The sequence below is a fragment of the Castor canadensis genome, chromosome X (genome assembly GCF_047511655.1).
Source record: "Castor canadensis chromosome X, mCasCan1.hap1v2, whole genome shotgun sequence".
Classification (NCBI taxonomy): Eukaryota; Metazoa; Chordata; class Mammalia; order Rodentia; family Castoridae; genus Castor; species Castor canadensis.
Window position 1 is genome coordinate 100931886 of NC_133405.1, and position 24405 is coordinate 100956290.

At 37.3% G+C, this 24405-nt stretch overlaps 1 long non-coding RNA gene across 13 annotated transcripts in view; it reads left to right on the forward strand.

The window, feature by feature from the left end:
• Positions 1–24405, forward strand: part of LOC141419780 (uncharacterized) — an 89311-nt gene that overhangs the window by 18076 nt on the left and 46830 nt on the right. For 7 of the 13 annotated variants that reach the window (XR_012444503.1, XR_012444501.1, XR_012444504.1 and 4 more), the window contains one exon: positions 1547–9400. The exons of 2 other annotated variants lie outside the window; for them this stretch is intronic. This is a non-coding gene — a long non-coding RNA (uncharacterized lncRNA). The remainder of the gene's footprint in view (positions 1–1546; positions 9401–24405) is intronic. 4 more of the 13 variants (XR_012444512.1, XR_012444505.1, XR_012444506.1 and 1 more) reach the window with 3 other exon arrangements.

Below are 24405 nucleotides of genomic sequence, written 5' to 3' on the forward strand. Positions count from 1 at the left end.
AAATACCTTGACTCGATAATTTGTTATAAATGTAACAGAAATTTACAGAAGTCCAAGATCAAGGAGCCAACAGATTCATTGTCCGGTGAGGGCTTACTCTCTGCTCCATAGATGGCATCTTGTCTTTGCATCCCTACATGGCAGAAGGGCATAAAGGGCCAAGCAATCTCGCTCAAGCCCTTTTATAAGAGCACAAATCCCATTCATGAAGGCAGAGCCTTCATGACCTAGTCACCTCCAAAGGTTCTACCTCTTTTTTTTTCTTTTTTAGTGGTACTGGGGTTTGTACTCAGTGCCTCGTGCTTGTTAGGCAGGAACTCTACCACTTGAGCCACACTCTCAGCCCAAAGTTTCTACCCCTTAATACCGTTGCATTGGAGGTTAAGTCTCAGCACAGTTTTTGGAGGGTCATACAACATTCAAACTGTATCTCAGATGATTATTACAAAATCTGTTAGTAAAGTGTGGTTTAGAGGACCATCAGTGCCAAATCACCCTGGAGCTTGCTGCAGCACCTTGGGCCCCACCTCATATCTACTGAGTAAGATTCTGCATTTTAACAGCATCCCCAGGAAAGTCTTAACATTGGTATAGAGAGTCCTTATGAAATGATGTTTTGAAAGGAATTTTTTTTCTTTTTGGTACTGGAATTTGAACCCATGGTTTTGTACATACTAAGCATGTTGTCTACTAAAGTTTTCATTTTGAATTACTGCTTGCCATTTTTTTGTGAGATGAGTCTGGCTAAGTAACCGAGGCTAAAAACTCCCCTACATATAGGTGGTGCCACCATGTCTCGATCTGTTATTTGCCTTTTAATATGACTGTAATGAATAAATCAATAATACCTAAATTTTTAAAAAAGCTTAAAAAATATATACTGTATGTAAAAATAGGTATAGTTAACAGGCATAGTGGCTCACGTCTGTAATTTTGGCAGGAGTTAGGCGTGAGGGAGGCAGGAAGGAAGCAAAGGCAGGAGGACTGAGGATGGATAGTTCAAGGCCTTATTGGGCTGCATAGTGAGATCCTGTCTCAAAAAACCAAGGACTGAACTCCTGAGAGACTCCTAGAAGGTTTAATCCAGATTCTAAACTGTTGGAATACCTTTTCAAAGTAATGGGCTGGCAGAGTAGTTCAAGTGGTAGAGTACCTGCCTAGCAAATGTGGGGCCCTGAGTCCAAACCCCTGTATTGCCAAAGGAAAAAAAAAAGAATTACTGGAGGTACTTTACCAGATACTTTACCACACAAGTGCAGTGTTTCATCCACAAACTGTATTTTTTTCAGTGTGTGTGTATGTGTGTGCTGGGAATTGAACCCAGGACCTTGCTTATTCTAAGCCTGTCCTCTACTACTCAGCCACACCCTTTCCCAGTATATATTTTTATATATCTTGTGGATGCATGCTGCTCCCGGAGACAGCCCAATGAGTATTTTCTCTGGGAACTCTCCAACCTTAGGCACTTCCTTCCCTGGGGTGCCGCCTTGTGGTAGACTGTAAGCCCTTCACAGACTCCTCATCCAGGAAATTGAATCTGTTATAGGGTGACTCATCGCAAACCCTGCTCAGAGTGAGAAACCCCATCATATACCTAAGAGATCATGGATCATTAGACTGGCGCAACATGCTGATGGATACAACTTGGACCATCAACTTTACTTTCCACCTTCCATTTTCAGTAGGCTCCAGAGTAAGCATTAAAACAAGAATAAAGAAGTAGCTCATTAGGGTTTTGGGGGCATTTAGTCTTAAGTTACATACTAGTTCATTTATTGTACTTCATACTTTGTTCTATATGGTTTTATGTGATTTTAAATAGTATGTGTATGTATCCATATGTATGAATAATTTTCATTTCTGGTAAGCCTCATTACTGAAAGGTTAAGAGAAGGGACTATAATTCTTCCTTTATGATGAGCACTTTCTGTATTTGAAATTTAGAAAAGTGACTAATTCACTTATGAATTAGTCAAGAATTAGGGGAACCTATACTCAAAGAGTCACATCCGTTGTGTTAATTTCCATGTATTTGTAGATAAAGTATGGTGATAAAGCACAGCAATCTACCAATAGTCCATTGGTTCAAATAGCTGTGATAGTAACAGCTAAAACTAGCTGTTAGACTGTCAGATAGTTTCAAAATCCTAGTAAGAATTCTACCATTTATTTGCACCTATTGTCAGGATCTAAAAGTATAGATGATCAGTTGTTTAGCTATACATACAGGGAATTAATGTTTTAGCTTCAATATCCAGTAATAATAATAAACTTGTGAGCCAATTTACTCTGCTATAGCTTCCCCTAGTCTGCCTGAATGAGAATAAAGAGAGATGTATTATTCATAAGAATTGACAGATCTGGGATACATAGAACATAAATAGCACTTTGGAGACGTTTGAAACGATGGTATTCAGCTAAATGTTCCCATACTTTTAAGATATATTCATCCCTAGATGTTACCAAGGATCCTAATGCTGTGAGCAGCTTTGTAACAGATTTGTGTGGTTGCTACGTGCAAGAAAACCCTAGAATAAACGAGTGGGAAATAATATCAGGATGGAAAAATATTGTTATAGTAACAACTTATTTTCCGTAGGAAACATTGGGAAATAAAGTAAGAAGTCCTGGAGCTTGGTAAAAATAATTTTTATATAAAATGGAGAATACAGAAAAACAAAAGTCATACTTCTGGTACTGCATTTTTTATTAGGGATATGTTTCTTTATGATATGAAGTAATTTAAAATGTTACATTTTTGAGTGCTTTTTTTAAGCTGGGGTATCACTATGTAGCCTAGGCTGGCCTAGAACTTGTGATTCTCCTGCCTTGGCCTCCTAAGTTCTAGGATTATAGGCATATGCCACCACTTCCAGTTTTGAGTGACTTTCTAATGCACTGTTAAGTTTGGAAAAAATCACAAGAGAAATTGCAAAGCCCTGAGTTCCATTTCTTTTTCTAGCATGACAATTCCCTAATATACTCTTCAAATGAAATACAGTGTTCTAGAGAAGTTAATTGGATGTCTTCTTTAATTCTTTTATATCAAATAACTCCTGATCATGAAATTCTTTAAATAACAGTGCAAATCTCTTGGGTTGCCCTTCACTTGAGTTTTCATTTTCTTTTTAGTAGGATAGGAAAAAAGACCACATTATTAAAGCAATCTTGATTACAAAGTACTGAAAATTATATTTCTTTTTTTACAGAGTTGGGGATTAAACCTAGGGCCTCACGCATGCATGCTAAGCAAGTACTCTGCCACTGAGCTACATTTCCAGTCCTCAGTGTTTCTTTAACATCTTCTAATGTGCTAGTCTCAAGCCTAGCTGTACAATTAGGATCACAATGAGGTGTTTTTATAAAATATAGATGCCTCTGTGCTGTGTTGAATTTCTGATTAAGTTGATCCAAGGTGGCATAGGCCTTTGTGTGTGGGGGGTAGGTGCACATGTGTGCATATACATGTACATGTATGTGTAAGCATGTTTAATGTGTCCTATCATAATAAGCAGTCAGGAATGAAAGTCCGTCTTCTAGACTTTCTATTTAAAATGTAGTCTCTACACTGCTGTAGGGGAGCAGCAGGCAAACTAAGGCACTTGAGTGGGGCTGAATCTGGACTTAATGCTTGTTTTTCTAAATAAGGGTTCATTTTATTTATTTATTTATTTATTTATATTTTTGCAGTACCAGGGATAGTACCCAGGGCCTCCCTTTGCACTAGGCAAGCACTCTAGCACTTAAACTATGCCTCTAGCCCTGTAAATAAAGGTTTATTGAAAAACAGCCATAGTCATTCTTTTGTGTATTGTCTCTGACTGCTTTTGTGCTTCAAGGGCAGAGATGAGTAGTTGCAACAGGGACCTGGTGGCCAGCTAAGCCAAAAATACTTCTGACCCTTTACAGAGAAAGTTGGCCAATCCCTGCTCTAGGATACCTAGCTACCATGTAGGTGGGAAAAAAATTGGAAAATTGAAAACTTGATTATAGTTATGAAACCAATTTCCAGTTTGATTGCTGAAATTCTCAGCATTAGATTTGAAAGCCGTAGTGCAGGAGAGTTGAATGAGTGACTTGAGTCAGAATTAACTGAGGAAGCAGTGCTGTTCTGGCTGGACAGTTATGCATACTTGCTAATAATGATGAAATGTTTACCCTTGGAATGTCCAACCTGAAATGGATTTGTATTTGAATTTAAAAATCCTGTATTCTTTGCACTGATCAAATCCTTGACAGTTAGTCACCTTATACTGATGATCTGGAAAGTGATGCAGCAGGTTGTGAGTGGAGGATCTGTAAAGTTTTAGTTTCAGGTTCCTCTCCAGGTCTGAGTTCCTGGGATTATAATCCATATACTATAGGAGGTGGCTCATTCATGGCTGTATTGGCTGCCCGGATGAAACACTTAGCAAGGAATCACCTGTGTGAGGAAGTAGGCTTGTTCTGGTGAGGTAGAGTGTCTGAGAAGGATGGCCCCACCATCTTGAAGTGAAGACTTGCCATAAAACAATTGTGAGGTTGGTTTTATTCCAGTTGGGCAGTTTCGGACACTGAGGCTTAATTAGAGCCAGGTTTTGAAGGCAGATTTGTGAGAATCTTAGACACATTCTTTTCCCATCTTACCACACTAAACATTGAATGGATCCTCCATGCTCTTTGGTCACTTGTGCTATAAGTATATAGGACTAAGATGGCCCAGGAGAATTGAGAGCTAGTGCTAATGTGCTAAAGGTGTTTGAACACATTTGGATTAATATGAATTCAGTGGTCATTGTAGATGGGTGATATCTCTTCCTTTTCTTTCTCTCTCTCTCTCTCTCTTTTTTAATTTATTTATTTTGGTGTTAGGGATGGAACCTAGAGCCTCACAAATGCAAAGCATGTGCTCTACCACTGAGGTACACCCTCAGCTCCCACATATGTCTTAATGTTTTGTTTGTTTTTGAGACAGGGTCTCTCTATGTAGCCCAGATTGGCCTGGAATTTGTAGTCTTCCTGCCTCAGCCTCCAGAGTACTGGAACTACAGGTGTGTACCACTGCACCTGGTTCTTTGTTTTTTCTTTTTTAATGTAAAAGTTATACTGTGGTCCTCTTACATATGAATGTAAAAGGGGCTCTTGTAATTCTTTTCGGAAAGGAGCTATTGGAACAGCCTAGGAAAATCACTTATTTATTGAATGTGTTAAATGTAATTCATTGAGGGTTCTGTAGAACTTGTCACCTTTTAATGATTTCAAGTAGTATTGTTCCTGGTGATCAATTTTTATTAACTAAGTGCCTGGTAATACCTTTGCTCGGAACTTTGTATGTCAGTTCAAGACTGTAAACTTAATACAAATGGGAAGGTGCCCACCTTCTACTTACAGCGGTGATAATTTACAAAAGCAGTTTGCATTTACTGTGTCTTACTGTGGCAAGACACTTTAGAATATGTCCTCTCTTATCCTCATAAGTTAAAGTGGAATTCTCATTTTGCAGTGGGAAACTAGACTTAGCTAAAACTCTCCCAAGACTGCAGTGTGAGAAAGTGGTGGAACTAAAATTGAAGTCCAAGTTTTTTGTCTCTAAAACCCATGTCTTTGCTGTCTTAGTCGGGAGACTGTCTCTTTGTTAGTCCTTTTGTTTTATTTATCTATTTTTTCATTTCTTAAGTTTGATTTTTGACTGACAATAATTATATGTGTTTATTGAGTATAATATATTCTGAATCATGTATACTTTGCATAAGGATTAAATCAGGGTGATTCATATATCCATCACTATAAAAATTTGTCATTTCTTCGTGGTAAGAACATTCTAAATTTTTCTCTTCCAGTAGAGGGGTGGGGGGACAGTTATGTACATCTGTAATCCTTACAATTCCAGCACTCACACCTGGGAGCCTGAGACAGAAGGATTGCATGTTCCAGGCCAGGCCAGACTGTATAGCAAGACCCTGTATCAAATAAATAAATTTTCTCTTCTAGCTATTTTGAATATACAGTGTATTGTTGTTGCGTACAGTTACCAGGCTGTGCAATAGAAGCACTAGAATTTATTCCTTCTAACTGGAAAAAAAAGGCCTTACTAAAGGTATTTTCCTCAAAGTTTTTGTTCAACATTAGTTATCTTTGTGTCTTAAAGATTCAGTTACCGTATGGATTTCTCTCCCTATTTTGTAGTTGCTTCTTTGGGAATTTTTAGAATCTTTTTAAAAATTTGTTTGTTTAGAGATACGTGATCTTGCTTTGTATCACAGGCTGGCATTGAATGTGGGATCTTCCTGTCTCAGCCTCCCAAGTATTGGGATTATAGGTGGGTACCACCATGCCAGCCTTATTTTGTTTTTACTTCATTACCTAAATACCTCTAGATTTCCAATTGTTGAGCAACAGGCAAAAATTAATTTAGTATATGCTTTTATATCAGTAATGTCTTACACATATTTTGTTGATTTATTCCAAGTATTTGTTTCTTTTTGATATTGCAGAAATGGTATGTCTTTTAAATTTAATATCTGACATTGCTAATATACAAACATAAATTCTTTTAGCTCAATCTAGCTTTGAATTAGACATGTAGCCCAGGCTGGCCTCAAACTTGTGATCCTACAACTGGGATTACAAGATTACAGGTGTGCAGTTTTTTTTTTTGGCTGTACTGGGAACTGAACTTAGGACTTACACTTGAGCCATACCTGCAGTCCTTTTGCTCTTTAGTGTGTGTTTTAGGTAGGGTTTCATGCTTTTGCTCTGGCTAGGGACTGCAATCCTCCTGTTTCTGCCTCTTGAGTAGGTGGGATTATAGGCATGGGCTACTATACCTGACCTTAGGTGTGCAATTTTGATGTTCTATCAGCAGACTTGGTAAATCCTTTAAAATTGTTATAATAACGATACTTTCGATTTTTTTTCTGAGAACATAATCTTCTCATCTGTTGATGATTTTTTTTCCTCCTATTTTTTTTCTTGCCTTACTGCAATGGCCAGGATATTTAGTACAGTATTAAGTAAAGGAAATAGGCATCCAGGGCCATTTCCTTTTTTTAAAAGGGAATTCTTTTAATGGTTTGCTATTAAGTATAAGGCATGTGTTATAGGTTTTTGGTATTTGTGTTTTTTCAGAGTATGAGGTTTCAAACCTCTGATTGCTTACATTTTTCTTTTTCTTTTTTATTTTTTGTGGTGCCAAGGATGAACCCCTGCTAGCCAGTGTTTACCACTGAGCTACATCCCCAGCTCTGATTGCTTACATTTAAAAGAAAATCAATCGATAGGTGTCACTTTTTATACATCAGTTGAGGTATGTGATTTTCTTTCTTAAGTGTGTTAATATGGTACGTTATATTGACTTAAAAATTTTAAAGTAGGCATAGATTCCTGACTTAAATCCAGTTTTTATCAGGGTGTATTATCCTTTTTAAACAATGTGGATTGGATATGTTAGTAATTTCTGTTAGTTTTTTGTATCAATGATCATAAATAAGATTGGTCTTTAGTTTTAATCTTAAGATTGGTTTTTAGTTCTTGTACAGTTTTCATTTTTTTTTTTGACTCATTCTAAACTCCAAGCCGGGGAAGGTACACTTTGCTTCTGTTCTGGCAGCATTTGTATAATTTATCCTTAACTTTTTGTGTGAAATGTTAGTTTCCTTAAATTTATGCTAGGACTTGTCAGTGAAGCCATCTGGGCACACAGTTTATTTTTGCTATGGGAAAGTTTTAAATTACTGATTGAGTTTCTTATAGAACTATTTATGGTTTATATGTCTTATGACAGTTTTGTTTCAGTTGTACTATTTTGAAAAATGTTTCCATTTTGTTCAAAAGTTTAAACTTTTTTGGTATAAGATTGATTGAATATGCTCTTTAATTATCTTTACAATGTGCAGTTATGTCACTGATTCACCAAAGGTTTGGCATATTTTATTAACCTTAAATATCTAATAATGCCTTTGTGATCATCTCTGTTTTGTCTTGCATTTCTATGTTACTAATATTTCCTTCTTTATATTCTCTTTGGGTTTATTTTTCTCTTACTGCCTTGGGATGTACTTAGCTTTTTAGTTTTCATTTTGTAACATGTATTTGTTATTCTAAATGGCTTTGGCTCTATCCCACAAGTTTAATACATAGCAAATTTGCTATTTAGTTTATAATATTTTAAAATTTCATTGATTTCTCCTTTGACCTATGGGTTACTTAGATATGTTAATTAAATTTTGAATGTATATTTTGAACATATTGGGGTTTATTTGGTTCTGCTTGGCAAGCATCATTTACTGTTTCCTTTAGTGTCTGCTAGCCACAATTTCTTCCAATTTTCATTAGTCTGAAAGTGTCTTTCTCACTTCCATTCTTTTTGTGGATTTATTCGCCAACTATAGAATTTTATGTTAGCAGATAGCTTCTTTTAGCCCTTTGAAAATATTATTGACTTCTGGCTTTAGTAATGTCTTTGGGAAGTCATCTGTCAGCCTAACTGTTGTTCCTTTGAATGTAATTTGCCTTTTTTCACTGGCTACTTTAAAATTTTTATTTGCGTCTTTAGTTTTTTGTACTTTTACTGTGGTGTACATATGGCAGATTATTTGTTTTCCTTTTTGAAGTTACTAGGATTTCTTGAGTATGAGGATATGTCTAATGAATTTTGGAAAAATTGTAGCCATTTTTTTCCATATTGTCTCTAGCTCATAGTGTCATTTCTCTATTACTGGTACTCCAGTTAAAAGCATTAAATATTTTTAATGTACCCTTTGTCTTCTCTTGTTCTAGTTACCTCTTATTGCATACAAACCACTCCAAAATTTAGTGGCTTAAAACAATAAGCATTTTATTGTTTCTTGTGCTGTTGTGCATAGACTGGGGCTCAGCTGGATGGTTCTTCTGCTTGTCTTGCTGGGATCTATCTTGAGGCTGCAATCAGAAGTATGGAAGAAGCTTTTACTTACATATCTGATGCCCTTGAAGAGGACAACTGGGAAGGCTGATCTTAATAGGGATAACGTAGCATCTCAGTCTTAAGACTGTCTTTTTTCCAAATGGTCTCAACATGACTTCTCCATGTGATCTCTCCAGCAGGGTTCCCAAAAGGTCTTCCAGAAAAATGGAAACTGCCTGCCTTTCTTAAGACATAGGCCCAGAACTGGCACAGTGTCATTTTTGCTGAATTTGTTTAGTTAATGCTATCAAAAGCTTTTAATTAATAGCTAACCCAGTTTTAATGTATGTGTGTGTGAATTGTGTAAGGGTATGAATATAGGGACGCATGGATTATTATGACCTGGCTTTGGAAACTGAATCCCTTACTTTCTTCCTATACTTTTTCCTGTCCCAGACCTTTGTAATTCATTCTGAATGCCTTTTTTGTCTTTGTTTTTCACTTTTGCATGTGGAAGAACATGAGAAAGAGCATGTGGTAAGTAGGATTGCCCATAAAATAGTCCAGCTATTCTTTTTATTCAAGATGAGGAGGTTACCTATATGTCCATGTCCCTCATGTAGCCTCACCCATGTTGATTTCTTGTTTTTCTTTTGTCTTTTCTTTCCTTTTTTTTGGTGGAACTGGGACTTGAACTTAGGGCTTCATGCTTGCAAAGCACACTCTCTACTTCTTGAGCCACACTTCCAGTCCATTTTATTCCAATTGTTTTGAAGATGAGGATCAGAAGAACTATTTGCTGCTCAGACTGACTTGAAACTGTGATCCTGCCAATCTCAGCCTCACAAATAGCTAGGATTACAAGCATGAACTACCAGCACCCAGCCTTCCTTCCTTTCTGTTGGTTTCCTCCATGTGCATCTCTTGAAAGTGTCTGTCCCTGTCATCTGTGGTTTGACCATAATTTTCTTTGTTCTTCTTTTCTCATTGTGTCTTTTTCATTTGTCTCATGGTGGGGTTTGTTCTTCTTGGCAGGTAAGAAGGGAAGAGAAAATGGGTTGGAGTGGGTTACTACAGTTAAGAGTTTGTCTTGGAGATTGTGTCTGTAAGTCTTGACTCACCCGGCATGAACAGTCAGTCGGCTTCATTGAAGTGGAGAGGAGAATGGTGGCTACTTGAGGCTGATTGGCTAAGGGGAAGGGGAACTTGGGCAATGTTGATTAAAGGATATAGTTAGACAAGAGGAATAGATGAATAAGGTCAGGAGTCTACTGTACTGCATGATGACTATAGTTAATGATGACACTATGTTCTTGAAAAATGCAGAGATTGGGTGTTAAATGTTCTCACCACAAAAGTGATGGCTATGTGAAACAATGGATTTTTTAATTAAATTAAAAAAGATCTAACCATTCTGCAGTATGTTTATTTCAAAGCATCATGTTGTACAGGATAAATACAACTTTTATCTGTCAGTTTAAAAGACTTAAAAATTAAAAAAAGATAAAAGAGAAGTAAGTCCTCTTCCAGATAACCCGTGAATTCTCCAAGTTGATGGGGAATTATTATTACCTCTACCAATTCTTCTCCTTTTATTTACTTAGGAATTGTCCCTAATTTTTCCAGTCACTTTTATGTGTACAGTATGCCTCTTCCTGACCACTTAGATCTAAATAATGTCCCAAAGTACACACAAGTAGAGCATCCTTTTTCTCTTTGCAGCTTCTAGGTATAGACCCTGATTCTAATTCTGGAACTGTTTTTAAGGAGGCCCTGTACTGGTGTCGGGTCACTAGAAAGCCAGAGGGGCCAGATGTAGGAGCTGTGAAATGTGCTTCTTGGGTTCTTTATTTAGACAGGGACTGGGGATGAGAGAAGGCTGGTTTGAGGAGATGCTGCTGTCTACTTTGGTGCTAAATTTGAACCGCTGGGTTGAAGATTCCAGATCCCTTGGTCAGGTTACCCTCTGGCCCACTCTGCCTGATTAGATAATGGCTTTAGCCCCAAGGGGAGGCTCCTCGATAGCAGCATATACAGGGATCCCACTGCCAGTGCATCAAGACTGCTGGACAGGCTTTGTTTATTGCAAGCCTCCAGAGTGCCCAGTGCTCCTTTTGGCACTTTCTTCTTTTTTCTCTGGTGCTGGGGATGGAATCCAGGGTCTTCTGCATGCTAAACATGAGCTGTACCACTGAGCAATATCCCCAGTTTGGTGCTTTCTTGATGGAATGTCTTTGATACTTTCTGTTAAAACAACAACACCCCTAAGAGGAAGAGAATGTCAGACTCCCCAAACAAGTTAAGTACCCTGGCAAGGGTCATTTATGTATTAGTAGCTTCTATGGCTAGAGGGGAACAGATAGGCTACAAGCATAAGCAAGGAGAAAGCCTTTGGATAAGGAGAGATGAGATGGGTGGGGTTAGGCCTTCGATACTTCATAGTTGCATCCCCTGGTATGCTTAACATCAGGTGAATTTGGAGACTATGGAGAGAATGTTCATTTCAGTTTGAGCTTATGAGTGTTTTGTACTGTTTGATCTCTTCTCCTTTATTCCTCAAACCCTTTCCAGCATATCCCTGGGCATGCATCTCCTGCAGTCTTTGCTAGGCCAGTGTCTCCACTGAGGGCTTGCACAGGAAAAAGTCTCACAGGCTTGTCTTTCATCTCCTATACCTCTGGGGTGGTGCCCTATGTGTGAGAGTGGCACCAGGTACAAATTCAGAAGCAAGAAAATTCATGGCATGCCTTTTTGCATTTTACAAACTTTTACCTTTTTTGTTTTGTTTTTCAATAAACTAATAGTACATGGAGGAGTATGCAATTCACATAGAAACTAAGCAAATATATTTTCCATCATGTTCATGATTTCGTATACCTGAATAATGCTTCTGGCAAAATGCAAATGAAGATTGTTCCTCTGAATCATAGATCTGAAAAGCCAAGGAGTCTTGAGCTATAGGGAAGTTTAGTTCTATAGTACTTGTTTTTAAAGCTCTAAGGCCAAGATACAGAGATGTTCATTACTTTTCTGTTACAAGAGAAATACTCTTGGGAATTCCAATTCATTCCCTTATATAATATTTTTTATAGTGAAAAGTTGGAATCATGAGCTTCAAAAAGTGTGCCGTTTCCTTTGAGTTTAGTATTTTCTTGAAAGGAAGGCTGGGTGAATAAGTTTACTCTGCCTTTTTGATCTGTCAGCTTAAGTTTATTGTTCTTACAAATGTTCTTTCCTTAGAGTAACTTGTACATTTCAGAGGAATGGATGATGGATCAGTGTTTAGAGTAATGAGAAAGTAAAGAGACCTTCAGTCGAGAGGGAGCCAGTGCTGGAGCCATTGAGAAAGTTGAACTATAGCTAGTAATGCTTGTACACGCCTTCCTCTCTACGCATGAATGGTTCATTTTGATGCTTTTGTTATAATAGGCACAGTGTTCAGTCTCCAACACTGTCTTGTGATATATCTTTCTTTTGCTAAATGGCTACATATCAGCAGCCTCATTTGATTTAGAAGCCAATTCAGCATACCACACATACCATTTAAGAAGAATGTCTGGATGCTTCCTGCTATGAAAATGTCACGCATGCTTAAAATGACAAAGTTTGTCCTGAGTAATGGTTGCAAGTGTTTTGTAATTACTCTTTTTTTCTTGTTTTGAGTCTTTAGAGCAATTTAACTTTAGAGGTATTTTTTTCAGGAAGAAAAATTGCCCAGATATTTGTTTTATTTTTAAATTTCAAAATGTCAGATTGGAGATTTAGAGTATCTGTAGTAAAGAATGATGGTGCATTTATCTTTAATTGTGGCAAAAACACCATAACATAAAATTTATCATCTTAACCGTTTTGAGTATACAGTGTAACAGTGTTAACTATTTTCACATTGTAATGCCACGGATCTCTAGAACTTTTTCAGTTTGCAGGACTGAAAGTATATACTTGGAACAGCTTCCCCATTTCCCCTCCCCACTGCCCCCAGTAACCACCGTTCTACTTTCTGTGTCTGAGTTTGACTACTTTAGACGCTCAGTATAAGTGGAATCCTGCAGTATTTGCCCTTTTGTGTCTCTGACTTATTTTATTTAGCATAATAACCTCCAGGTTCATCCATTTTGTCACAGATGATAAGATTTCCTTGTTTTTAAGGCTGAATACTATTCCATTATGTATCTGTGTACACACCACATTTTCCTTTTCCATTCATCTGTGAAGGTATTGTGTCTTTTTGTAAAGTGTTCCCATGAAAGCTTTTCTTGGGAAGTAAAACAGTCAAACCACAGAGAACTCAGAAAAACCAAATCTGAGTCATTAATGTTAAGAAATGGAATTTTTGTTTTTACTATTTAATATCAGACTTTCATACTTGCAAAACATGGAATTTCCTCGGCTGACATTCTAGTATAAGTGGTTTAGGTTCACACTCCTCCAAGAACCCCCTCCCCACATGCCCCATTGGGCTCCTTCTTAGAATTATAGTTCCTTAGACTATCCCTCAGGGGGCACATGATGGCACGTGCTCAACTGCTAGCTGGAAAGCATGGTAAATAGCATTTTCTCCTGAAGTTGTCTGGGGTTCAATAGAATGTCTAGAGGGGTAAGATAAGGGGAATGAGGGGGCAGGGCAGGAATGGGGCTCTTATGGCCAGGAAAGGATGGATGACCTATGAGATCATTAGGGTTTGTAATGGGTTTTCACGTTGGACACTGTGAGTTTTTCTCATAGATCATTATCTATATAGATTCCAGCCCAAACTCAGAGTTGAAGCAGCCCAGGCTCAAGCAAAACCACACCAGCAGTATGCTCTGTGGTCTGAGACATATTGCCGGCAAAGGTTTGACTTGGAAGAACACTTGGTAGGGAAGGATCAGAATCACAGTGTTACTTTCACTTTTTTTCTTGAGTCTATTGCTTCCTATGAGGAAAATGATGAGGCCACGTGATAGGCTGGAGGCTAGATTCGAATAGTGGCTAGAGTCTCTGGTTCCACAGGTGCCCAATGTCTTTGATTACCTGTCTTTGGCAGGTAGAAACTATGAGAAAGAGCCCTTTTCCCCTCTTTGTCCCTTTTATGATTGGGGAAAAGTATGGGAAGCAACAAGGGTGTGGGAGTCCCTCTTTTTCTGTGCCCTACAGGTTGCTGAGACCCATCTATGAGTTGGGATTACATGTCCTGTGGTCTCTGCTCTAGCACTGGCCTCCCTCCATCCTTCCTGCCTGGACTTGGAGCAGGGAGATGCCTTGCCTTTCTGTGTGTCTTCTTTGATGTCCTCCTAGGAAAGTAAGGCATGTGTCCCTGAGTGGGTGAGGGGAGAAAAGCTTTGAGAAGGGCCCAGAGCTGACAGACACACCTAAGGGGCCTGGGGAAATATTTATATGCTGTAGAACATGGCTTCCTGGCAACCGTATGTCCTTGGATGCTTCAGTTATGGATATGAGAATGGTATGCCTTCAAACTAGGTGCAACATTCTGTGGCAGTGGCAGCTGGTTTAGTCTTGCCTCATGTGACAGAAGGCTAGGAAGGACAGAATGCTGGGGCAGAAGCATACACTTAAACCCTGCCAATTGACAGGATAGTCATCTGATTCTCAGGCGTGAGTCAGATGAGCACCTGGAATGATCTTTCCCCAAAGTGAGGGGTCCTTTTAAGAATTGCTTATACTCTCTCTACAACAAAATTAGAGATAAGGGCAAAATAGTTTCTGCTGGGTATTGAGGGGGGGGGAGCGGGAGGGGGTGGAGTGGGTGGTAAGGGAGGGGATGGGGGCAGGGGGGAGAAATGAACCAAGCCTTGTATGCACATATGAATAATAAAAGAAAAAAAAAGTACATTGTGGTAAGCAAAAAAAAAAAAGAATGCAGGTGGAAGCCAATGGTACCTTGTTCAGTGATGCCAATTTGGGTACCAGAAGAAATACTTAGGTTTTTTTCTTTTTAATTTTTGGTGGCTCTGGAGTTTGAACTCAGGGCCTCATGCTTGCTAGGCAGATATTCTTACCACTTGAGCCACTCCACTAGCCCCAGAAGAATATTTGAAAGAGGTTTTTTTTTTTTTTGAGGCAAGGTCTGGCTACATAGCCCAGGCTGGCCTTAAACTTGAGATCCTCCTCTAGCAGCCTCCTGAGTGCTGGGATTATAGGTGTATGCCACCATGCCCAGTTTAAAGAAATTTTTATCAAACCCTTTTGAATGTGTGTATGACTTTAAAAATAAGTTTACATGTTTTTTTTCCCACTGACAGTCTCCAGCAAAGCTAAAAGAATTTTATAATGAGCACAGATATGCCTATTACCTAGAGGACTAGCATTTTAATATACTTGCTTTATCAAATGTCTAACTATCTAGTTGTCCATCTAGCCATCCATTAACCCAGCTTATTTTCTGATGCATTTAAGCAATACTTTCCCAGCCTGGGGTGTAGCTCACTGTGGTAGAGCAGGTGCTTAGTGTGCTTGGGGCCTCCAGCACCAAAAGTAAAAATTAAAATAAAATGCCCACTTTCCTCTAAATGCTTCTGCCTTGTAAGTTTAGTATTTATTTTAAAATTTTTTCTTTTGAAGTAAAATTTACATATAATTTAATGCATAAGTCTCAAGTGAGCATTCTTTTTCTTTGTAATGCTGTATTTTTATCATTCTGTCCAATTTTGTAAAACCTTACTTTGCTTTCCGTGTTACAAAACTAAGCTGCTAGCTGGTCACAGATTTCTTTAAATTATTTCAGAAATACAGTTTGTAAGGTAGTAGAGAATGATACACTATTACTAACATATTGGAAAGGTCATGTTTACTCTAACCCAGGTTCATTTTCTTAACACTCCTGGCTATGGGTGCCCACTCACCGCCCCCCTTTCAGGAGAAAGCCTAGCAATTAATTGGTGAAGGTTTTCTCAGGATCTAAATGTGAAGGACTAGCTAAAAAGTGACTTCTAGCTTCTGCCATTTGCACATTAGCAGCCATTTTCTTCCATTTTTCTTTTCCTTAAGAAATTCACTCACCTGATCACAGGTAGCTCACACCTGTAATCCTAGCTACTTGGAAGGCAGAGATCAGGAGGATGGTGGTTCCAGGCCAGCCTGCGCAAATAGTTCGTGAGACCCTATCTTGAAAATAGCCAACACATAAAAGGGCTGGTGGAGTAACTCAAGTGGTAGAATACCTGCCTGTCAAGTGTGAGGCTCTGAGTTCAAACCCTCTCCAGTACTCCCCAAAAAAACACACCCAGAAATTGTCTTGTTGTTATACAATACTTCATTACAAATAAACCCCTCCCTTGATTGAATGTAGTATTTCTGTAAAGCCCAACAGACAGTTCCATGGCAATTCATTGTTGCCGGTTGTCCATGTGGAATTCCGTAGCCTCTGAAATGGCAGATTACCTTAGTATTATGAAGGACACAATTTTTATGATCATTAAGAAAATGGGGAGATGTTGATGTTTGTTTTTATTAGTGGTTCACTGGGAAAGCCTTACTTGCATATTTTTTTACATGTTACATCCCTGCTATGCCAAGCTGTTTTGAATGATGTAAAAGGAACCCTAAATATGTGTAAGGACAAGAATTTCCTCTGGGTCTCTGTGATATCCTGCCTTAAAAAAGGTGGTGGTGGTGGTGGAGGCAGTTCAGCTTTGCAGATATTTAGTGTGTGCATCCAAATGCCAGGTGCTGTGAGGACAACAGCTAACCTTAAGGAAAGTCTCTAAAAGGTACAAACAGTTTCCTTGGGAAGAGAAGAAATGGGTCAGGTAAGATGAGGATTTAAATGTTCTGTGAGCCCAGAGAGCAGGGAGGGGTTGACAGCCACAGTGGTAGGGGAATTTTCCATTTCTGGGGACACATCTGCTTTAAGACTGATAGACAGAGGGGAGGAGGGGAGCCTTCATGGGCTCTGTGGATAGCTCACAGTAAGGATGCCTTTTCTTTCAGTGTAGCAAGCATGTTATGATGGCAGATTTGGGGGTCTTCTTATTTTTTGGCCATACTGAAAATTGAACTCAGGGCCTCATGCTAGAGTGCTCTGCCATTTGAGCTATGCTCTCAGCCCTGGGGAAGTCTTGGCAAGTAAGAAAAGATGAGTTGGAGGTTTTTTGCAGGGCTTTAATTGACAGACATTTTTGAAAGGTCGGTTTTCATTCCTTACCTGTGGTTGACAGAGATCCTCTACTAAACTGTAGCCTTTTTCAGGGCATGAAAGTCCTGAGTTCAAATTCTGGTACTACACCAAAAAAAAATTAGGGCTTTTTTTGTCAAAAGAAAGAATGAAGAACAGCACCTATTATTTGAATGAAGAGACAAAGAATTTGACTATGCCATCTATATTTGTGTAAGTTTGAGAAACAGTGGTCAAAACAAAACATGTGGAATAAACTTCTGAATCAGAAGGTAACTCCCTAAAACCTAGATGTCCCCTTTTCGCAGAAGCAATGTGACCATGAAGAATTAACACCCCTTTTTTTAATGGGGAGCTGCTCTCTGTATGTATAGACCACAAACAAACAAGAAAAGCCCAGCAGCAGTTCTTGGGTATAGTTACTCATCTCAAATGTTGCAAAATATTGAAGGGAAAGGAAAACCAGAAAAGGGGTAGAGTGGTTGGTGGTTCAAAAAATAGGGTGATTAACCAACTTGTGCTGACTAATATTGGTCAACTCATAATGAGTAACAATAGTGAATTTAGAAGGGATATAAGTAGAAGGAGAGCTATTTAAAGGTTGTTTTAGTACAAAAGGCAGCTGAATTGTTGGTCACAAGTAAGGATTCCCTTTGGGAGATTCGGAAGTAGTTCAGTTCACCCCTACAAAGTTCTGTCTCCTTTAGAATTCTTTGAAGTGTAGCTCCTTTTCCACTTGTTTTCTGGGAGGAATTCTTGGCAAATGGTCTTGCTTGCAGTTTCACATTGAAGAAATACCAAAGATGTAATTGATTGAAACAAGGTTGGTAGTGATGTCTGAACTGGAAACACAAAAGGTCTGCTTGAATTTATCTTCTTAGGTTATTATTTTCTTACCATGGTATAAAAGTATAAGAACTGATCATCCTTTTCACAAAAATAGATGTGATATTTTAAAAATAAAATATTATAGCATATAAATAGAGCAAACATATAGCTGGCCAAAAGGTGTAAATATAGGGTAGTTAGTCTGTTGAATTTTCAATCTGGGTGTTTTCTTATGGTTCACCATCATTTGAACTTGCATTTTATTTATTATTTTTATTATATTATTGTTGTACTAGGGGTACATTGTGACATTTATAAAAGTTCTTACAATATATCATATCTCCCCCTCCATCATTCTCCTTTATCCCCCCTTACCCATTCCTGGAATAGTTGCAACAGTTCTCGTTTTTCTTTTTACATACATGAGTACTTAATATTTCCACTGCATTCTGTTTTGTTTTCATCCTTACTGAAAATAATTTTGAGTATTTACTAATTTCTCTGAAACGTTTTTTTCCCTAACTCTACTTGACCCTAGGCTAGTTAAGGGATTTTACTGTCTTCTCCTACCATAGCATCTGTCTTATTTTTATTGATACTGATTATTGACTGGTGTCTTGTCGCCATTAGACTTAAACTTCTAAGGATACCATATTAGTCATTACTGGTACCCACCTAACCCAGTACCTGGCATGTAGCAGGTACTTACAATTCATTCAAAGAAATAAGATTATGAATCGTACATGAAAGATGAATTTATCAAGTGGTGTCTTGGGGATTATGATGTCATTTCTGATGTTTTTTTTCCTAAGAAATATAGCAAATTCAGCTGAACCTTGGACATGATTGGGTATTCAGTTTTTACCTAAAACCTTTAATTGAGCTTATTTTCATTGTTCTTTATGTTTAGTTTTTCCCTTCATTATTTAGGATTTCTAGAGACCTCTCACTGATTTTTTAAAAATCTGTGTGTGTGTGTGTGTGTGTGTGTGTGTATAAAATTGGAAGGCAACCCCATTTTTTATTTGAGTAATAATTTGGATAAATCACTTTCCCCTTTAATATGATAAATAGAAAATGATCCTAAATGAGTTTTAATGGCATGAATAAGGAGGACAAAACTTTAGGTTTTCTTGGTGAAGATAGTATCTGAAGATTGTTGAACAATTGAATGGGACATTTATTTGAATAAATGAGTCCATAGGCAAGTTGATGCACAGTTTTGCTTTGTTGTAGAGAAATCTAGTGGTTTAGAAATAATGAAATGAAATTCCTATTAAAGTATGTATTATGAGTTTCCTTCAGTTTAATTTCACTTTCAGCATGAGGAAGTATATGTCTTTGTTTTCAAAGTTGGACATAATTTAAATAATTTTGTCTTCAATTTAACAAGCTCATTGTTCAGTTAGAGATGCTAGAACAGATCAACTTAATACCATTCCTTCAAAATTGGTGGTAAATTTAGATGAGCTTTAGAGCTCCAGAGAAATCAAACTGTAGCACTTAGTGTTATATTTAGGAAAAGTTTCATTTAAGAATTTTGTTTTCATAATTAGAGCAAATTGGTTTTAAAAGGAAAGAGTTTTAAAAATCCAATTTGGTTATTGTATTTTGCTCTTCACAGGTGTTGTTGGTATATGAGAATGAAAAATGAATGCAGAGGGAGGCATTTATATGGACATTTAGTTTAAGAATTGCCTTAGGCCTTTGCCTGACATCTTACTCCAAATTACTGGTATCTCCTGTTTCTGTATCTTCTGGTTTTAGCCAGGACCAGATATTCTAAAGATAGTCTAAGCATTGTCTCATGTGGAATTGTTATCGCCAATTCTTTTTTGGGGTGAACAGGGTCTCACTTTGTAGCTCAGGCTGGCCTCTAACTTGTTCTCCTTCTGCCTCAGCCTCTTAAATGCTGGAATTACAGGTGTCCATCCATCATGTCCATCTTGCAGTTGACTTTTAAGTACTATAAGTGCTTATTCTATAAAATTAAGAGATTGAACATTTTCCCATCTCACCTAAGCCTAGATCCTTGGGAATAGGTTAGTAAATAGCATAGCTCTGTTTTCATTTTTACACATAAACACCTTGAGAGTGGGTTCAATTTTTTTGTTATTTTAAATTTGCATTGGTGGCATTTGAAATATCTTTACTGAAATGAAACTTGAGTTCTGACTGGAACTTAGAGTCTTGGATTTATTAGTTTTTTTTCTTTTTGAGTAGGGAGCAATAGTGATCATATGTTTTATAAGGAGGTTATTGAATGGATGGTCAGAAAATGCTATGGATATGTACAATGGAGAAGTCCAAGAACTTGAGGACTCTTAGCTATTTTTTTTAACTTAAATAGTCTTTGATATAAAGAAATCTAGATGGTGTTACTGAATACCTAACTCTTTGTTTTGAGGAGTAGAGATCAATGGGATGTGTCCTACATCATCAAAGAGTAGTGAAAACAAGGTGGAATCTCATTTAATTGTTCTTTACTGAAATTTGTTTGGATTGTGTGTAGTTTTTCTTTGTGTATGGGAGGACGGAAAGTTTTTAATGTTGACCAGTGCTAAAGAGAATGGGTTCCTTCATACTGTAGACGGCACAAAGTAAGGCCTTAATGAATTTATTGAATGACTGGATTCATAAACCTTATCTTAATGTTTCAGAATGATAATGAAGCTTGAATCCTGAAAGAAGAGATTTCAACAAAATAAACACTATACAATAAGAGTGAAACATAGAATCTATTGCAGAAAAAAATGTTCCCATTGGAGCTAGGTCATAAGCACAAAAAACAAATTTACATCAGCTGATGGATGATGAATAAATGAAGAGGTGTCTCTCTGGTCACTGAAGAAAATAGAGTGCCATCTAGTGGAATCATTTCACAAATGTGTATTGCAGTAAACACAATATAGGTCTTAATACAACATGTAACAATTGATTTTCTTTCTCAGAGTGTTTAGTTTTTTAAAAACTTTATTTTGAATTGATTTTTCATTTGAGAAGATTTGCAAAAAATAATAGAGTTTCTGTATTGGCCCAGTTTCCTTTGTTTAAGTTGGTATACGTACTTTTCAAGATCAGGAAATTAACATTGGTGCAAAACTGCTAACTAACCTCCTGACTTGGTTCAGATTTCACCAGTTTTCCACTTATGTCTTTTTTTGTTCTAAGAGCCTATCCTGGATCCCACAGTGTTTTTACTCATGTCTCCTTAGGCTCCAAATCTGAGGCAATTCTTCCTCAGTTCAAAGAAACTCCTCTAGGGATTGTGGCTTTTGTACAGTCCATTTGAAAATATAAAAGACTTAGAAAATTAAAAGGTAATCATGAAGTAAGAAATTTGATTTAGAAATATTTATCCTGTTTGTATATCTCCCCTTACCTTGTATCTTTTAAAGTAGCTTTAAAAAAATATTTGGAAAGTGCTTTTGAGTTTTTCTTGTTCTGAAAAGTTAAGAATTAGGAACTAATCTTTGACAGTTTTCTCATGTAACTTAAACGGAAGTTGAACCATAGGAGAGTTTTATGTTTTGCCTTCTGGATAGCAATCCCATGCATACCAACAGGTAGAGGAAAGGGTGACAAATCTCAAAGCAATTGAAAAGTAAACTTCATTCTCCCAGCATTTCTTATTCTGATAGTAACTGACTTTTGAAAATAAGTCATTTTCTAAAATCACACAACCTAATAAAAATTTTCTTCCTTGTAAGTTCATCTTTTTAATACCAACAATTGCCTTTCAAGTGCTTTCAAAATACTTGACACATTTAAACATCATACATATTTATCTAGTTTTTTAAAGTTATAGTCTGGAGCATCTCTTTTAAGAGATGACTTTTTGCTGCCTTGTGATCGGAAGAAATATTACAAATTATTAAATAGAAATGATTTTTGATCGTTAAACAACTTTTTGGTTTTGTTGCCCCTAGGTAACATGGCTGTATTTGAGAGATTAGAATAATAAATCAGGGAAACAGTCTTGGTTATTTTACTGGTTTATGGCTTTGTTCTCCAGAATATTGCCTTTTGCTCTGTGTAAGTCTCGCTCTGTGTAAGTCTCCTGAATGTAATGACCACAGAAACCGTGGTATGTGACCTAAAGCAGTGGAAAGGCCTGGAATTTCCAGAGGATATAGTGTTTTCCTTTATTGCTGTTCCACACCTACCTTTCCCAGATCAGCTCCATTAAATGTGGTGATGCTATATGAAATGAAACTGCCTTCCAGATACAGAGGAAGACAACTTCTTTGGAAAACTTGCTATCAGGTTGATGTTGGCAAGAGGGAAGGGTGAATGTGCCCTGGTTCCAAGATGCCAACAGGCCTTTGAGCTCTGGTCAGCCATGAAGTAGCTAAGTTGCAGAGGCTGGCTGCTTTCCCAGGATGCTTTTCTTGACTGGGAGAAATGTGTTGTTTTTAAGTAAAAACAAACACAAAACAGAATTGCTTACGTTTAAGGCAAGCTGGAGAAGTAGGGATATTAATCTTTCTGGTTTCTGGTCTACTATTAGGAACTTTCCCCTTCTCTTTCATTTTTTTGCCACCCAGGCAACCCAAGTGGGCCATGGAGGACTTTAAAGTTTCTTGCCACCTGATGCCCTCTTTTAGTTGACAGGAATAAATTCTCCTGCGATTCCTTTTAGATAGGATTCTTGAAACTTAACTGAAGCTTTAGGGAGGCCAGTCAGAAGCCTTGGGGAGGTTATAACTGAAGGCCAAGGTTTGATCATTGGAGACTTTCACACAAGTAAGCATTTTGCTACTTCCACATCAGGGCCAATCCCGCCAGTGTCTAATCACATGGGAAGCATACAAAGTAAACCTGAAAAAAATTCCTAATTATAAATATTCCCTCCTGGAACACAGGAAGCAAGCATTTTTTCAGGCCTCTGAATGAATGGAGGCTTTCCAAATGAATCCATTTACACAATGTGTTAGATCATATTACATCTTGTGAACTGAACTGTAAGAGCAATATGAACATTTTCTGAAGGAAATGGAAGAAATCAAGAATTTGCCTATTCAGCTCTATACTTCTAGAACTTTATATTTTTACTGGAGACTAGATTCTTAAGAGATCATTTTTTCATTAATGTTTAGGAGGACTATGCTTATTTTTCATGAACCTCCTTTTTCTTTTGACAGTTTGAGTTTATTATTAAACATTTTGAATAAAATTTTGGCTCCCTTTATACATTTTTCCTCTTATAGTAAGTTGAACATTTTTATTCTTTTGGTTGTCTATAATTAAAATTTGCTTCATATTTTTAGGACAACGCTTTCAAAATGATATATTAGACATTTTATACATAATATTAAGAGATGAATTGGAGTGAGAAAAGAGAGGTAATGCTCCCTTTAAAAATATTAAGAGATGAAATTTTACCTTTCAGATACTTGATACAAATCATTAGTACAAATCATCTTACTCCAAATTAGTTTTCTTTTATTGACTCTCAACATAGGTGCTTTGTTAACCTTTGGTTATAGTAGTTCTCCAGTCCTTAAAAATAGACTGTTGTTACTGTAAACCAAGAGCACTGTAAGTGGTTATAGAATATGACTTGTAACAAATTAAACTATTGACTAGATAGGTTGTTTTTATATGTCTTTGAACCCCTATGTTCTGTAAGAGAGCAAGTCTCACTATGTACTCAGTAACTTTTAGTATTTAGTTAAATATTCTGTAATTAGTTTGGATTTCCAAAGCATGTAATATTAAGGCCTGATGGAAGAATTAGTGCAGTATTTATATTTAATTTGGTAGTAGAGATTTGAACTCAAGGCCTTGCTCTTACCAGGTAAGTGCTCTACTACTTGTGTTGTATCCCCAACCCTCAGTGTTTTCCCTTATGTGCTGTAAATTAGTTTTCTTATGTATTCTTACTCTAAATCCCCCATACTTTAAAAATAAGTCAGTTTTGGCTATAAATGGTTTTTGTGACCTTTCCTCCATTATTATTTGAGAATGTTACAGAATGGGATGTTTGTTAGTATGTTAACTTGATTATGATTTGCATATATCCTAAAATATATGTGAATTGCCCATCGCCAATACTAAGGTGAAGCAAATTCTCATTGTCTTTATCTCACACTTCTTGCTATGGCTGAGGAGGGCTGTTGATTAGCACATGGCATTGGACCCAGGATGCTTTTCCTACCATCCACAGTATGAAGCTGTTGACTCAATGCTATATTCATCTTATGTGATTATGACAACTATATACTTAGTAAGAGAGTTCTGAGCCAGTAAGTAGATGTATTCTATCTTAAGAAAAGCCTTGGCTGATGTAACAGAGGTTTGTGACAATTGGGATGGAGTTATGGAAATTTGATTAAAAGGATTGGAGGGGTGAGTATTGTGGTGGGCTGTCCTGCTTTGGGTGAACAAGGTATCTAAAAAAATTTCCTTTGAAGCCTGTTAACTCATGTTAGCTTTTAAACTAGTTCCCTTTTCTCAGGAATAACATATTCAAAGACAGGCATATAACACCTATAATGAAACATCTCACCTAGAGGGGGGTAACAGTGATTTCTGTTTTCAAAAGAGAAGTATAATGTTTTAGAGTTAGATCCATCCCTGCCTGCTTTTTTTAAACAG